Source organism: Canis lupus, chromosome 14 (assembly GCF_011100685.1).
Source record: "Canis lupus familiaris isolate Mischka breed German Shepherd chromosome 14, alternate assembly UU_Cfam_GSD_1.0, whole genome shotgun sequence".
NCBI lineage: Eukaryota > Metazoa > Chordata > Mammalia > Carnivora > Canidae > Canis > Canis lupus.
The window spans coordinates 34,671,582-34,686,720 of record NC_049235.1 but is presented as its reverse complement, the minus strand read 5'-3'; the positions used below and the strand labels follow the sequence as shown (position 1 = coordinate 34,686,720).

At 37.2% G+C, this 15,139-nt stretch overlaps 1 protein-coding gene and 1 long non-coding RNA gene across 4 annotated transcripts in view; one reads left to right on the top strand and one right to left on the bottom strand.

Moving 5' to 3' along the window:
• The window catches only part of ABCB5 (ATP binding cassette subfamily B member 5), a 186,681-nt gene that overhangs the window by 154,900 nt on the left and 16,642 nt on the right, over positions 1–15,139 (bottom strand). The window lies entirely within an intron of this gene.
• LOC111098792 overlaps positions 453–15,139 on the top strand; it is a 63,984-nt gene continuing 49,297 nt past the window's right edge. The window contains exons 1-2 of the long non-coding RNA XR_005369525.1: positions 453–586; positions 9,570–9,823. This is a non-coding gene — a long non-coding RNA (uncharacterized LOC111098792). The remainder of the gene's footprint in view (positions 587–9,569; positions 9,824–15,139) is intronic.

The following is a 15,139-nucleotide window of genomic DNA, read 5'->3' as shown; positions in this document are numbered from 1 at the left end:
ACAAACTAGTAGTAGGAATATTATTGTTATGTATGGGCTAATTTCACAAAATTTTTTGTTTCCATTTTCTCCATAAAGCTATTCTTTCTGAAAGGGAGGAGTGTTTTATACTCTTCACAAGTTCCAGTTGTTTTCATATCCTGTAATACACTTTGACTTACTGCATTCCTCTAATGCTTTTCCCTTCTCCTATCCACATGTGTAGTTGGATTATAGAATTAGGAATTACATATAAGAGCTCTAAAAATATATCCACTCAAAGTGATGGTTAATTTTACCTATCATTTTGGCTAGTCAATGACATCCAGTAGTGATTAAATACCCATTTAATGTTGTTGTGAAGGTATTATTTTTTAGATGTAATTAACACTTAAATCAGTAGATTCTGAGTAAAGCAGATTACTCTCCATAACGTAGGTAAGCCTCATCCAATCAGTGAAAAGCCTTAAGAGAAAAGGCTGAGGTCTCAAGAGGAAAGAATTCTGGCTCCAGAGTGCCTTCAGACACAAGACAGTAGCTTCTTGCCAGAATTTCCATTCTTCTAGCTCGTCCTGAGGATTTCAGACTTGGCATCTACTATACTCATGTAAGCCAATTCCTTAAAATCAATATCTCTGTTCTCTCTCATTCTCTTTCCATACACACACACACACACACACACACACACACACACACATACACACACATACCCTTACACAGATGCATAAATACACAGATAAACCCAATAGGATAAATTTAGCAAGACAGGAAGTTATGTGAGGACTAGTATAGTGTGACTACTCTAGCAACTGAAAAGAACATTATGACCTAAAATGGTTTCATTCCACAGATGAGGGGTCCCTGAGGTTAGTCCTTAGAGGATGGTTAAGATTTGAATAAGTGAAGATGTGTGGAGGAGGAACAAGAACATAATTTTGGGAATGCAACGGCGAATTATATCACAATGGAGGAATGAGACCAGTCTGGTTAGAATGAATAGTTCCTGCAGAAATGGAGAACCAGATAAGGTAGATAAGATTGTAGAAAGCATTCAACCAATTTTTAAGGGCAAATATTGTAATTTTCTGATAATTAGAGTGATAAGCCTCTGGTATTTGGTATTAACCTGATATCATGGGTAGACTGGAAGAACATGGGGAAAACAAGATTCAACTATACCCATTATAGTCCAGCCTCATAGCAGGAGAAAAGTCAGATTTGAGAGATATTTTTTCTTTAAAATTTTAGAGAGACAAAGCATGTGAGTGGGGGAGAGGGGCAAAGAGAGAGGGAGAGACTTTTTTTTTTAAGATTTATTTATTTATTTATTTATTTATTTATTTATTTATTTATTTATTTATTTTTTATTTATTTAAGATAGACACAGAAAGTGAGAGAGAGGCAGAGACACAGGCAGAGGGAGAAGCAGGCTCCATGCCGGGAGCCCGATGCGGGACTCGATCCTGGGACTCCAGGATCGCGCCCTGGGCTAAAGGCAGGTGCCAAACCGCTGAACCACCCAGGGATCCCTGAGGGAGAGACTTTTAAGCCGGTTTCATGCCCAGTGCAGAGCCCAATGTGGGCCTTGATCTCACATCTCTGAGATCATGACCTGAGACCAAACCAAGAGTCAAACACTTATCCGAGTAAGCCACCCAAGTGCACCTTGAGAGACATTTTTAAGGGAAGGATTATAAGATATAGATTCAGAGAACAAGAAGAAGGGACAAAAAATAAAAGTTTTGCGACTACCTTCACTATCTGGAAATAAAAGAGTAACAAAAATGGACTTGGGGGAAGTCGGGAGAGGGAGCTGGTTTTAAGAAAAAGGTGGTATTCAATTTAAAAATATGTCTGGAGGGCAGCCCAGGTGGCTCAGCCGTTTAGCGCCGCCTTCAGCCAAGGGTGTGATCCTGGAGACCCAGGATGGAGTCCCACGTCGGGCTTCCTGCATGGAGCCTGCTTCTCCCTCTGCCTGTGTCTCTGCCTCTCTCTCTCTGTGTCTCTCATGAATAAATAAATAAAATCTTAAAAGATATATATATCTGGAATGGTATCAGAGTGTCCAAGTGAACATATCTGGAATACAGATAGAAATGTGGCATTGATAATAAGGAAAATTGCCAAGCTAGAGATATGCTTGTAATGGTCATCTGCATTGAAGGAATAATTAAAACTTTGAGAATAATTTGTTTTAATAATCAGACAATGGTATATAAAAGCACAGGTGAAGTGGTACAGTATAGAGGCCAAGAATTTTGGTTCTATAGTGATACCATCCAATAGAACTTTCTGTAATAATGGAAATATTCACTTTACTGTCCAATATGCCATTAGACACATGTAGCTATTGAGTACTTTCAATGAAGCTAGCGAGGGAATGGAATTTCTATTTTTATATAATTTAATTTAAATAGTTACATGTGACCAAAGGCTATCATACTACAAAGCACAGTTCTAGAGTCAAACTGCCTAGACTCGAATTCTGGATTCCCATTCACATTACATCTGTAATTTTGGGTAAGCCATTCAATCCTTATTGAACAGCAAAAGTGTCTACATCTCAACAATATTTGTCCTCCTTTTTTGAATTACATAACTACTTGCTTCATTTTGTCACTTTTGGGGAAACAAGCCTTATCAATTAACACAAGATGTGATTGTAACATCACTATTACAAAAAAAGAAAGCAAAGTCAGGGTTAGGCAGGGATCAAAATGATGAAATAGGAGCTTTCTACCATCTTCTTCCCAAAGTTCATCAATTTAGACAATTGTTTATAGATAAGAGTGTCTTTGTGGAGGTCCAGAAGTCCAGTGGAAAAGTTCCAGCATACTGTTAGAGCAAAAAAATTATACGACAGGATAGACTGAAGAAGTAAGAGAAACAGTTTCACTTTCCAAGCTGGGTGGGAAGCTGCTAAAGATACCTATTTTTTTCTCACCCCATCTACAGTATTGAGGCATGCTATTTGACTGTAGGACAGGGAATGGTTTGGAGGATAGCAGCCAGGGTTTGGAATGGAACACATAAAAGGAATGCAGATCCTATTAACTGCATGGGAGGAAGCCAGCTCATGAGCCGCTGGGAACATCTTGCTTAAAGATCCTCTTGCCTCAAGTTGGCCCATGGACACTCCAAAATTCTGCTTGCTTCACTCTCCCCACATCCAACCACTGGGGGCGGTGGAAGCGTCTGCAGATAGTTAGTGAGCACACACATGCATACAGAGCTTGCCTGCTCTGTGGAACTAGGAGACAACACACAAAACAGTACCATTCTATGGAAAGCAAGCAAACAAGCTGTCAGCACTTTGGCTTTGCAAGATCAAGAGAAGGCATATAATCTTAAGATTTTCCAAGGAAACAAGAAGTGGGGTGAGGTATATCCATATAAAAAGCCTGAAAATGCCTCAGAATCCCTAATACTCCTCATCGAGGTATTTTTATCCCTAAGCCAGTCAGTATAAAGGAGGAGGTGATTGTTTCTTTAAATGCAAAGACAGTATTGTAAGACTTTAAGCTGCATGAAAAAGCAAGGAAACATTATACCACCAAAGGGACACATGATTTTCCATTTCCCAAAGAAATGGAGATCTGCAATTTGCCTGATAAAGAATTCAAAATAATTGTTTTAAGAAAGCTCAGCAAGCAATTATTGGAAAGTAGACAATTCAATAAAATCGTGAAAACAATACATTTACAAAATGATAAGTATAACAGAGATAGAAATCATAAAAAAAGAATAGAAATTCTGCAGAATACAGTGAATATAATGAAAAAATGCAAAAGAAAGCTTCAATAGACCACTGGATGAAGCAGAGGAAAGAATCTATGAATTAGAAGACAGGTCATTTGAAATTACCAGCTAGAGGAGAACAATTAAAAAAAAATTAAAAAGAAGGAAGAAAGCTTATATGAACAACAGAATACTAAGAACAATAGTATATACATTATTGGAGCTTTAGAAGGAGAAGAGAGGGAGAAAAGGGAAGAAAGCTAACTTAAAGAAGTAATGACTGAGAACTTCCCACATCTAGGGAGACATCTAGACATCCAAGTTCATGAAGTGAGGAAATTCAAATTCTTCACATACAAAGTAACCTCCATAGGGCTATCAGTGGATTCTCAGCAAGAATCTTGCAGGTCAGAATAGTGGGATAATATATTCAAAGTGCTGGAAGAAAAAATAATCTGCCAACCAAGAATACTTGAGCTGGCAAAAGTGTTCTTCAGAAATTAAGAAGAGTTAGCCTTTCTCAGACAAACAAAAGCTTAGGGAATTTTTCAGTACTAGATGTGCCTTTCAAGAAATGCTGATAAGGGGATCCGTGGGTGGCTCAGCAGTTTAGCTCCTGCCTTTGGCCCAGGGTGTGATCCTGGAGTCTCGGGATTGAGTCCCGTGTCGGGCTCCCGGCATGGAGCCTGCTTCTCCCTCTGCCTGTGTCTCTGCCTCTCTCTCTCTCTCTGTGTCTATCATGAATAAATAAATCTTAAAAAAAAAAAAAGAAATGCTGACAGGAGTTCTTAAAGTTGAAATTAAAGAATGCAAATATATAAAAGTAACTTAAAAATATGAAACACACTGATAAAATAAGCATATAGTCAAAATCAGAATACGCCAATACTGTAATATGATGGTGTATTAATCACTTACCTCTAGTGTAAAGTTTAAGGTCAGAAGTAGTAAAAATAATTATAGCTATAATAATTAATTATTGGATATACAATATAAAAGAGATAAATTATGACATTAAAACATAAAACATCAAGGAAAGGAGTTTCTGTATGTTTTCAAAGCTGTTACCAGTTTAAAACAGACTGTTATATCCATAAGATGTTTTACACTGATTTTCCCTAATTGAAAAACATAGTAACAACAAAGCAAAAACCCACAAAAGCAAAAACCTACAAAAGATAAAGAGAAGGTAGGGCATCAGTTGGTTAAGTGTCAGACTCTTGGTAATAACTTAGGTCATAATCTTATGGTGGTGCAATTGAGCCCTATGGTGGGCTCTGTGATAGCAAAGAGTCTGCTTCAGATTCTCTCTCCCTCTCTTTCTTCTCCTTTCCCCATTTGTATATGCACTCTGTCTCTAAAATACATAGATAAAAATAAATATTTTCTAAAAAGATAAAGAGAAGGCAATGAAAGAATACCACTACAGAAAATCATTAATTCACAAAGGAAGGCATCAGAGAGGAAGAAAAGAAAAAGCAACTACAACACTTTTAATTCCATTAAAAAAGATGGCATTAGTCAGTACCTATCAATAATTACTAAAATGGGTAAACTCTAACCAAAGGTCAAGGCTTGCTGAATGAAAAACAATAACAAAAACACAAGACCTCACTACATGTTGCCTACAAGAGATTCACTTCACCTCTAAGGACACATACTTCTAAACAACAAATGGATCAAAGAAGAGATCAAAAGAGAAATCAGAGAATATCTTGAAACAAATTAAATGCAAACACAATATACCAAAACTTATGGGATGCAGCAAAATCAGTTCTATGAGAAAAGTTTAAAGTGATAAATGCCTATATTAAGAAAATGAAAGATCTCAAATGAACCACCTAACTGTATACCTTTACAACTAGAAAAAGAACTAAGCCTGAAGTTAGCAGAAAAAGGAAATAACAATGATCAGAATGAAAATAAGTGAAATTGGGACACCTGGGTGGCTCAGCGGTTGTGTCTGCCTTCAGCTCAGGTCATGATCCCAGGGACGTGGGATTGAGTCCCACATTGGGCTCCCTGCATGGACCCTGCCTCTCCCTCTGCCTGTGTCTCTGCCTCTCTCTTTCTCTCTGTGTGTCTCATGAATAAATAAATAAAATCTTTAAAAAAAAGAAAATAAGTGAAATTGAGACAATAAAGACAATAGAAAAAGACAAAGGAAACTAAGAGCTGGTTTCTTGAAAAGGTAAACAAAATCGACAAACCAATAGCTAGACTAAGAAAAAAAGAGAAAAGACTCAAATATATATGAGATATATAAGAAGATATACAACTGCTATCACAGAAATATAAAAGATCACAAGAGACAATTATGACATAATGAATAATTATACACCAGCAAACTAGATAACCTAGAAGAAATGAATAAATTCCTAGGAAACAATACAATCTATTCAATAATGAGCAAAGGGATTGAATCAATAATCAAAAACCTCTCAACAAAGGCAGGCCCAGGATCAGATGGTTTCACTGTAACTTCTGCCAAACACTTAAGAAGAATTAATGCCAACCCTTCTCAAACTATTTCAAAAAACTGAATAGGAGGGAACACTTCCTAACTCATTTTATAGAACAGGATTACCCTGATACCAAAGCTAGATGAGGATACTACAAGAAAGAAAACTACACATCAATCTCTCTCTCTCTCTCTCTCTCTCTTTTTTAAGATTTTATTTATTCATGAGAGACTCACAGAGAGAGAGAGAGGCAGAGACATAGGCAGAGGGAGAAGCAAGCTCTATGTGGGGAGCCTGATGCAGGACTCGATCCCAGGTCTTCAGAATTACGCCCAGGGCTGAAGGCAGCACTAAACCTCTGGGCCACCAGGGTGGCCCTCAATATCTCTTTTGAATAGAGTTGCAAAAATTCTCAACAAAATAGTAGCAAACCAAATTCAACAGCACATTAAAAGGATCATACACCATGGTCAGGTAGGATCCATCCCTGGGATGCAAGGATGATGGTTCAGTATATCCCAATCAATAAATGTGCTACATCACATTAATAGAGCAAATGATAAAAATAATATGATTAGCTCAATAGATGCATAATAGAAAAAACAAAATTCAACCTTTTTCCCGATAAAAGTTCTCAACAAAATGGGTATAGAGGAATTATTTCAACATAGCAAAATCCATGTATGTTAAGCCCACAGCTAATATACTCAGTGGTCACAACTTAAAAGCTTTTCCTCTAAAGTCAGGAATAAGACAAGGGTAGGGATGTAAACTGGTTCAGTCAGAATAGAAAACATTATGAAATTTCCTCAAAATATTAAAAACAGAACTCCCATATGATCCAGCAATTCAGCTCTGGGTATATATCCAAAGGCAAAACCAGTATATTGAAAAGATATCTGTGCTCTTATGTTTACTGCAGTATTACTCCCAAGAGCCAAGAATGGAGACAATCTGTCTCCATAAAGAAGATATGGTAAATGTACACAATAAAATAATATTCAACCATGATAAAGAAGGAAATCCTGCCATTTGGGACAACATGGATGGTCCTTGAGGGCATTATGCTAAGCAAGAGAAGTAAGACAAAGAAAGACAACTACTGCATGGTCTCATTAACATATGGAACCTAAAAAACCCAAACTTATAGAAACAGAATAGAATAGTTGCTCCCAGTGGCTGGGAGGTGGAGGAATCAGGGAGATGTTAGTCAAAGGGCATAAACCTGCAGTTAGAAGATGAATAAATTCTTGAGATTGAACACACAGCATGTGATTATAGTCAACAATACTGTATTATATACTTTAAAGTTGCTGAGCGATTTTTTTTTACTTACTAAAATCACTTTATTTTTTATTTTTTAAATCTTTAGTATTATAAATAAATATGAGAATATTATAAAAAAAATGTGTGTGAGGGAGAGAGTTCATGCAAGAAAGTACAAACAGGTAGAGGAAGAGGAAGAATTAGGCTCCCTGCTCAGGTCTTGATGTAGGTCTCGATCCTAAGACCCTGGGACCATGACCTTAGCCAAAGACAGACAGACTCAACCAACTGAGCCACCCAGGTCCCCCTAAAATCACTTTATTTGAAGTCCAGATGGGATAATTAGCTTTTTAAAAAAAAATTATAGTAAATATTTAATAAGTGAATATAACAAGGTATACTTATTAAACTTGGGACTAGGTCTTAAATGTTCTCAACACAAAATTGAAATTATAGTTTTGTGATATGATGGAGGTATTAGCTAATGCTATAGGGTAATCATGTTGCAGGATATAAATGTATCAGATCAACACCTTAAATTTACACAATGCTATATGTCAATTATATTTCAATAAAAAATAGTTAACAAAATAAGAAATTTGATTGAAGTGTTAACAGTAGAAAAGATACTCTAGTTAGATAGATTTGAGATTATGAAAAATAATTACTACATGACTCAAAAGACAGAAAACAATAGAAATGAAGTAGCATTATTCTTTTAATCTTTATAGAATTAGTGTATGCTAACATTTATTATAATATTAAACAATGTTATCATTATAAGACATATTTAATTTTCAACCTTTAAACTGTATTTGAGATGCGAATTCTCTCAGGAAAAAGTCTACTGGAAATTCTTGCAAATTATGAGCAAGAATTAAAAGCAGAATTTGCCATCTCAAATATTCCTGAGGATGAAAGTTCCAAAATCACATACAGTTTTCTGACATAATAAATAACATAAAAACTATGGAGAAAAGACTATTATGAGAAAATATTTTTGTCTTTCACTTATCTCAGATAAATTTTTACTTAGTGAGACAAATATGCTATATGGTCATTGTAGGACCTATTAGCAGCTGACAGTGGAAAATTATGGCTCTTCGCGGTCATGTTTTTTGCAGCATTTACTGTCATGACTTTAAAATTTTCATTACCATTTTTTAAGATTTTATTCATTTATTCATGAGAGATACACAGAGAGAGAGAGAGAGGGGGAGAGAGAGAGAGAGAGAGAGGCAGAGACACAGGCAGAGGGAGAAGCGGGCTTCATGTAGGGAGCCCGACGTGGGACTCGATCCTGGATCTCCAGGATCACACCCTGGACCCAAGGCAGCGCTAAACTGCTGAGCCACCGGGGCTGCCCTCATTACCATTTTAAAAAAGATTTTATTAACTTATTCATGAGAGACACACAGAGAGAGGCAGAGACATATGCATGCAGAGGGAGAAGTAGGCTCCTTGCAGGGAGTCTGATGTTGGACTTGATCCCAGGATTCCAGGATCATGACCTGAGCCGAAGACAGATGCTCAACCACTGAGCCACCCAGACGTCCCTTCATTTCTATTTTTTAAAAAAATTTTACTTATTCTTTTATACTAGAAATTCATTTTATGATTTGATATTCAGCAAAGTTATAAATTTTTGTCACTCAACTTTTGGTATTAGTGTAACAAATATATATGTGTTTAAGTATATATATATATATATTTTTTTTTTTTCAAAACACTTCTAGTGTGATGGGACATAACTTAGTTGAAATTAAAGAAAAAAAAAGCCTTTGTGAGAAAGTTGCTTTAAATGACACCATGGTCTTGCTTCTGCTTTATAGTATCAACCCACAGTATCAACTAAATTCTCAGTAGTTTTGCTTACCACATTTTCCCCCTGAATTCTAACCCTTGTTCCTCTAAAATTCATGGGAATGGAGTGGTCAGTTTACTTTGGTTTGAGCCTAAGTGAACAATTTAAAGCAACTCTTTAAACCCATTAAAAATCCTCCTACTCTGGAAGTGTTCTGCCAAGACTAACTCAAAGCCACAAAAGATTTGGGGTTGGTGCCAAATTGGAACCTGTAAGAACTGTGTGGGCCTTTAACTCAGCAAAAATTCCATCTTTTACAGAAACTCAGAATATTAAATAGAAGAATACAAAGTAATTTTCCAGACCAAGAGCATTTAGGATAAAACCATGGAACTCTACAAGGGAATTCCCCAAGTGAAAAGTCTTTCCTTGGAATAAAATGGAAGGATCACAGCATTCTCTAGAGAAGAGACAAGGTCTTGCATGGGGCAGAAATCCAACTTTGCCATGGAGTCATTTTGTAATCTGGGCTTATCAACATAGTCTCTTCATGTTTACTCTGTTTCCTAATAAAGTAAGTACTTATAATGGTAACTAATTATTTGTCCATTAGCTAGTACTGCACATTAAAAAAAAATTTATTGTTTTACTCTTTGAGTTCGCAATAGTAATAAGAGCTCCCAAACATCAGTAGTACTTGTAGCATGCCTGAGTGGGTGGCTTATATACCAGCTCTATTTTGAGCATTACTCTGCTATGCACTGTGAAAAGTACTTTATGCAAATTTCAATAAATATTATATATTATTACTATTATACAAATGATCTAATTTAGTCATTGCTTTATTAGCCTTATTTTTACAAGAGGAAATTGAAGCTTAGAAGACTTAAATAACTTTGTTAACAACAGCTATTTTTTTAAAGATTTTTTTTTTTTTTTTTACTTATTTATGAGAGAGAGAGAGAGAGAGAGACAGAAAGACAGATTGAAGAGAAAGCCAATAGGGAGAGGGGCAGAGGGTGAGGGAGGAAGAGAAAGACATGGGTTCCTTGCTGAGTGCAGAGCCTGATGTCATGCTTAATCTCACAACCCTGAGATCATGACCTGACATGTAATCAAGAGTTGGACACTTAACTGACTGAGCTACCCAGGCCCCAAAACAACGATTAAAGTGGTGCAACCAAATTTGTCTACTCTAAAGCCTAAGTTCTTAACCACTGAGCTACTCTGGTATTCTATATATTTCAAACTCATTATCAGCTCTGAAGTTTACAGGGGCATTCTGAAGCACACTAATTTTTTGGCTTCAAAAGGCAAAAGAAATTCCTACCCTTTTCCTTTTCAGCTCCTTTGAGGATTATTTTTTTCCCACTAAGTCTGTGAGGAAATGCTCATGGCAGCTTTCTGAATTTGAATCTCACTTGTAAATTGGAACAAAATCCTACACCCTCTATTTCACATACACATTGTGAGAATATAATGACATGATGTGTGTCAAAGGGCTCTGGAAACCATAAAGCAATTTCTTTACAAATGTAAGGCATCACTGAGTTATCTTGTCTTTGCCCCTATCTTTTAATAGTAATACCTACTATTTACTGGACCTTTACTCTTTGCTAGTTATTGTGCTAAATGCATTATATATATTTACTCCTTCAATCGTCACCATAATTCTATGAAGCAGCACTGTAATCCTATTTTAAAGATGAGGAAACTGAGATTCAAAGTGTTTAACTTGCCTTAATTTGGATAGTCATTCAGTGACTGACCTGGAGTTTTTACCCATTTATGTCTGGATTTAAGGAGAGGGTATTAATAATATATCTATATCTAGGTATAGGTATATATTTATCTACATATAAATTTAATATTATCAGCCCAATATTTAAGAGAAAAGATATTGCTGAAAAGGAACTTATGACCCAAAAGCTAATGGCTGATTGTAGGCTTGGTTCAACAATGAGTCTTTAGAAGGAGGTAATGTTACTACTGGTTTCTCTGGGATTATTATTTTTATTTTTAAATATTTTATTTATTTATTCATGAAAGACACAGAGAAAGAGGAAGAGACATAGGCAGAGGGAGAGAAGCAGGCTCCCTGTGGGGAACCGATGCAGGACTCTATCCCAGAATCCTGGGATCACAACCTGAGCCAAAGGCAGATGCTCAATGACTGAGCTACCCGAGCACCCCTCTCTGGGATTATTGAACTGTAATTCTTGGAACACATGTGTCAGGATGCAGACTTCTTCATAAAAATACAGATTCTCGAGTCTCTGCACATATTATTAAATCAGAGTTTCTGGAGAATATTAACCATAAATACATATTTTTAACAAATTCTACAAGTAATGTAGTGCAAATTAGAGTTTGAGATCCATTACATAAATAATGAGCACTCTGGTTCTATCCCTGGTTGTTTTATATATAGGATTTTTGCAAAGTTTCTCTTTTATTTTTTTTTTTTTCACGGTTATGCATGAATCTTTTTTTTTATTGGAGTTCAATTTGCCAGTATATAGCATAACACCCAGTTCTCATCTCATCAAGTGCCCACCTCAGTGCCTGTCACCCAGTCACCACCACCCCCCACCCACCTCCCTTTCCACCACCCCTTGTTTCCCAGAGCTAGGAATCTCTCATGTTCTGTCTCCCTCTCTGATACTTCCCACTCATTTTCTCTCCTTTCCCCTTTATTCCCTTTCACTATTTTTTATATTCCCCAAATGCATGAGACCATATGATGCTTGTCCTTTTCCGATTGACTTATTTCACTCAGCATAATACCCTCCAGGTCTCTCCACATCGAAGCAAAAGGTGGGTACTTGTTGTTTCTAATTGCTGAGTAATATTCCATGTATACATAGACCGCATCTTCTTTATCCATTCATCTTTTGATGGACACCGAGGCTCCTTCCACAGTTTGGCTATTGTGGACATTGCTGCTAGAAACATCGGGCTGCAGTTGTCCCGGTGTTTCATTGCATCTGTATCTTTGGGGTAAATCCCCAGCAGTGCAATTGCTGGGTCATAGGGCAGATCTATTTTTAACTGTTTGAGGAACCTCCACACAGTTTTCCAGAGTGGCTGCACCAGTTCACATTCCCACCAACAGTGCAAGAGGGTTCCCCTTTCTCCACGTCCTCTCCAACATTTGTGGTTTCCTGTCTTGTTAATTTTCCCCATTCTCACTGGTGTGAGGTGGTATCTCATTATGGTTTTCATTTGTATTTCCCTGATGGCAAGTGATGCGGAGCATTTTCTTATGTGCTTGTTGGCCATGTCTATGTCTTCCTCTGTGAGATTTCTGTTCGTGTCTTTCATGAACATGATTGGATTTCATGATTGGATTGTTTATTTCTTTGCTGTTGAGTTTAATAAGTTCTTTATAGATCTTTGAAACTAGCCCTTTATCTGATAGGTCATTTGCAAATCTCTTCTCCCATTCTGTAGGTTGTCTTTTACTTTTGTTTTTTTTTTTTTTTTTTTTTGGATTTTCTTTTTTTTTTTTTTATTGGTGTTCAATTTACTAACATACAGAATAACACCCAGTGCCCGTCACCCATTCACTCCTACCCCCCGCCCTCCTCCCCTTCCAACACCCCTAGTTCGTTTCCCAGAGTTAGCAGTCTTTACGTTCTGTCTCCCTTTCTGATATTTCCCACACATTTCTTCTCCCTTCCCTTATTTTCCCTTTCACTATTATTTATATTCCCCAAATGAATGAGAACATATAATGTTTGTCCTTCTCCGACTGACTTACTTCACTCAGCATAATACCCTCCAGTTCCATCCACGTTGGAGCAAATGGTGGGTATTTGTCATTTCTAATAGCTGAGTAATATTCCATTGTATACATAAACCACATCTTCTTTATCCATTCATCTTTCGTTGGACACCGAGGCTCCTTCCACAGTTTGGCTATCGTGGCCATTGCTGCTAGAAACATCGGGGTGCAGGTGTCCCGGCGTTTCATTGCATTTGTATCTTTGGGGTAAATCCCCAACAGTGCAATTGCTGGGTCGTAGGGCAGGTATATTTTTAACTGTTTGAGGAACCTCCACACAGTTTTCCAGAGTGGCTGCACCAGTTCACATTCCCACCAACAGTGTAAGAGGGTTCCCTTTTCTCCGCATCCTCTCCAACATTTGTTGTTTCCTGCCTTGTTAATTTTCCCCATTCTCACTGGTGTGAGGTGGTATCTCATTGTGGTTTTGATTTGTATTTCCCTGATGGCAAGTGATGCAGAGCATTTTCTCATATGCATGTTGGCCATGTCTATGTCTTCCTCTGTGAGATTTCTGTTCATGTCTTTTGCCCATTTCATGATTGGATTGTTTGTTTCTTTGGTGTTGAGTTTAATAAGTTCTTTATAGATCTTGGAAACTAGCCCTTTGTCTGATATGTCATTTGCAAATATCTTCTCCCATTCTGTAGGTTGTCTTTGAGTTTTGTTGACTGTATCCTTTGCTGTGCAAAAGCTTCTTATCTTGATGAAGTCCCAATAGTTCATTTTTGCTTTTGTTTCTTTTGCCTTCGTGGATGTATCTTGCAAGAAGTTACTATGGCCGAGTTCAAAAAGGGTGTTGCCTGTGTTCTTCTCTAGGATTTTGATGGAATCTTGTCTCACATTTAGATCTTTCATCCATTTTGAGTTTATCTTTGTGTATGGTGAAAGAGAGTGGTCTAGTTTCATTCTTCTGCATGTGGATGTCCAATTTTCCCAGCACCATTTATTGAAGAGACTGTCTTTCTTCCAATGGATAGTCTTTCCTCCTTTATCGAATATTAGTTGCCCATAAAGTTCAGGGTCCACTTCTGGATTCTCTATTCTGTTCCACTGATCTATGTGTCTGTTTTTGTGCCAGTACCACACTGTCTTGATGACCACAGCTTTGTAGTACAACCTGAAATCTGGCATTGTGATGCCCCCAGATATGGTTTTCTTTTTTAAAATTCCCCTGGCTATTCGGGGTCTTTTCTGATTCCACACAAATCTTAAAATAATTTGTTCTAACTCTCTGAAGAAAGTCCATGGTATTTTGATAGGGATTGCATTAAACGTGTATATTGCCCTGGGTAACATTGACATTTTCACAATATTAATTCTGCCAATCCATGAGCATGGAATATTTTTCCATCTCTTTGTGTCTTCCTCAATTTCTTTCAGAAGTGTTCTATAGTTTTGAGGGTATAGATCCTTTACATCTTTGGTGAGGTTTATTCCTAGGTATCTTATGCTTTTGGGTGCAATTGTAAATGGGATGGACTCCTTAATTTCTCTTTCTTCAGTCTCATTGTTAGTGTATAGAAATGCCACTGACTTCTGGGCATTGATTTTGTATCCTGCCACGCTACCGAATTGCTGTATGAGTTCTAGCAATCTTGGGGTGGAGTCTTTTGGGTTTTCTATGTAGAGTATCATGTCATCGGCGAAGAGGGAGAGTTTGACTTCTTCTTTGCCAATTTGAATGCCTTTAATGTCTTTTTGTTGTCTGATTGCTGAGGCTAGGACTTCCAGTACTATGTTGAATAGCAGTGGTGAGAGTGGACATCCCTGTCTTGTTCCTGATCTTAGGGGAAAGGCTCCCAGTGCTTCCCCATTGAGAATGATATTTGCTGTGGGCTTTTCATAGATGGCTTTTAAGATGTCGAGGAATGTTCCCTCTATCCCTACACTCTGAAGAGTTTTGATCAGGAATGGATGCTGTATTTTGTCAAATGCTTTCTCTGCATCCAATGAGAGGATCATATGGTTCTTGGTTTTTCTCTTGCTGATATGATGAATCACATTGATTGTTTTACGGGTGTTGAACCAGCCTTGTGTCCCAGGGATAAATCCTACTTGGTCATGGTGAATAATTTTCTTAATGTACTGTTGGATCCTATT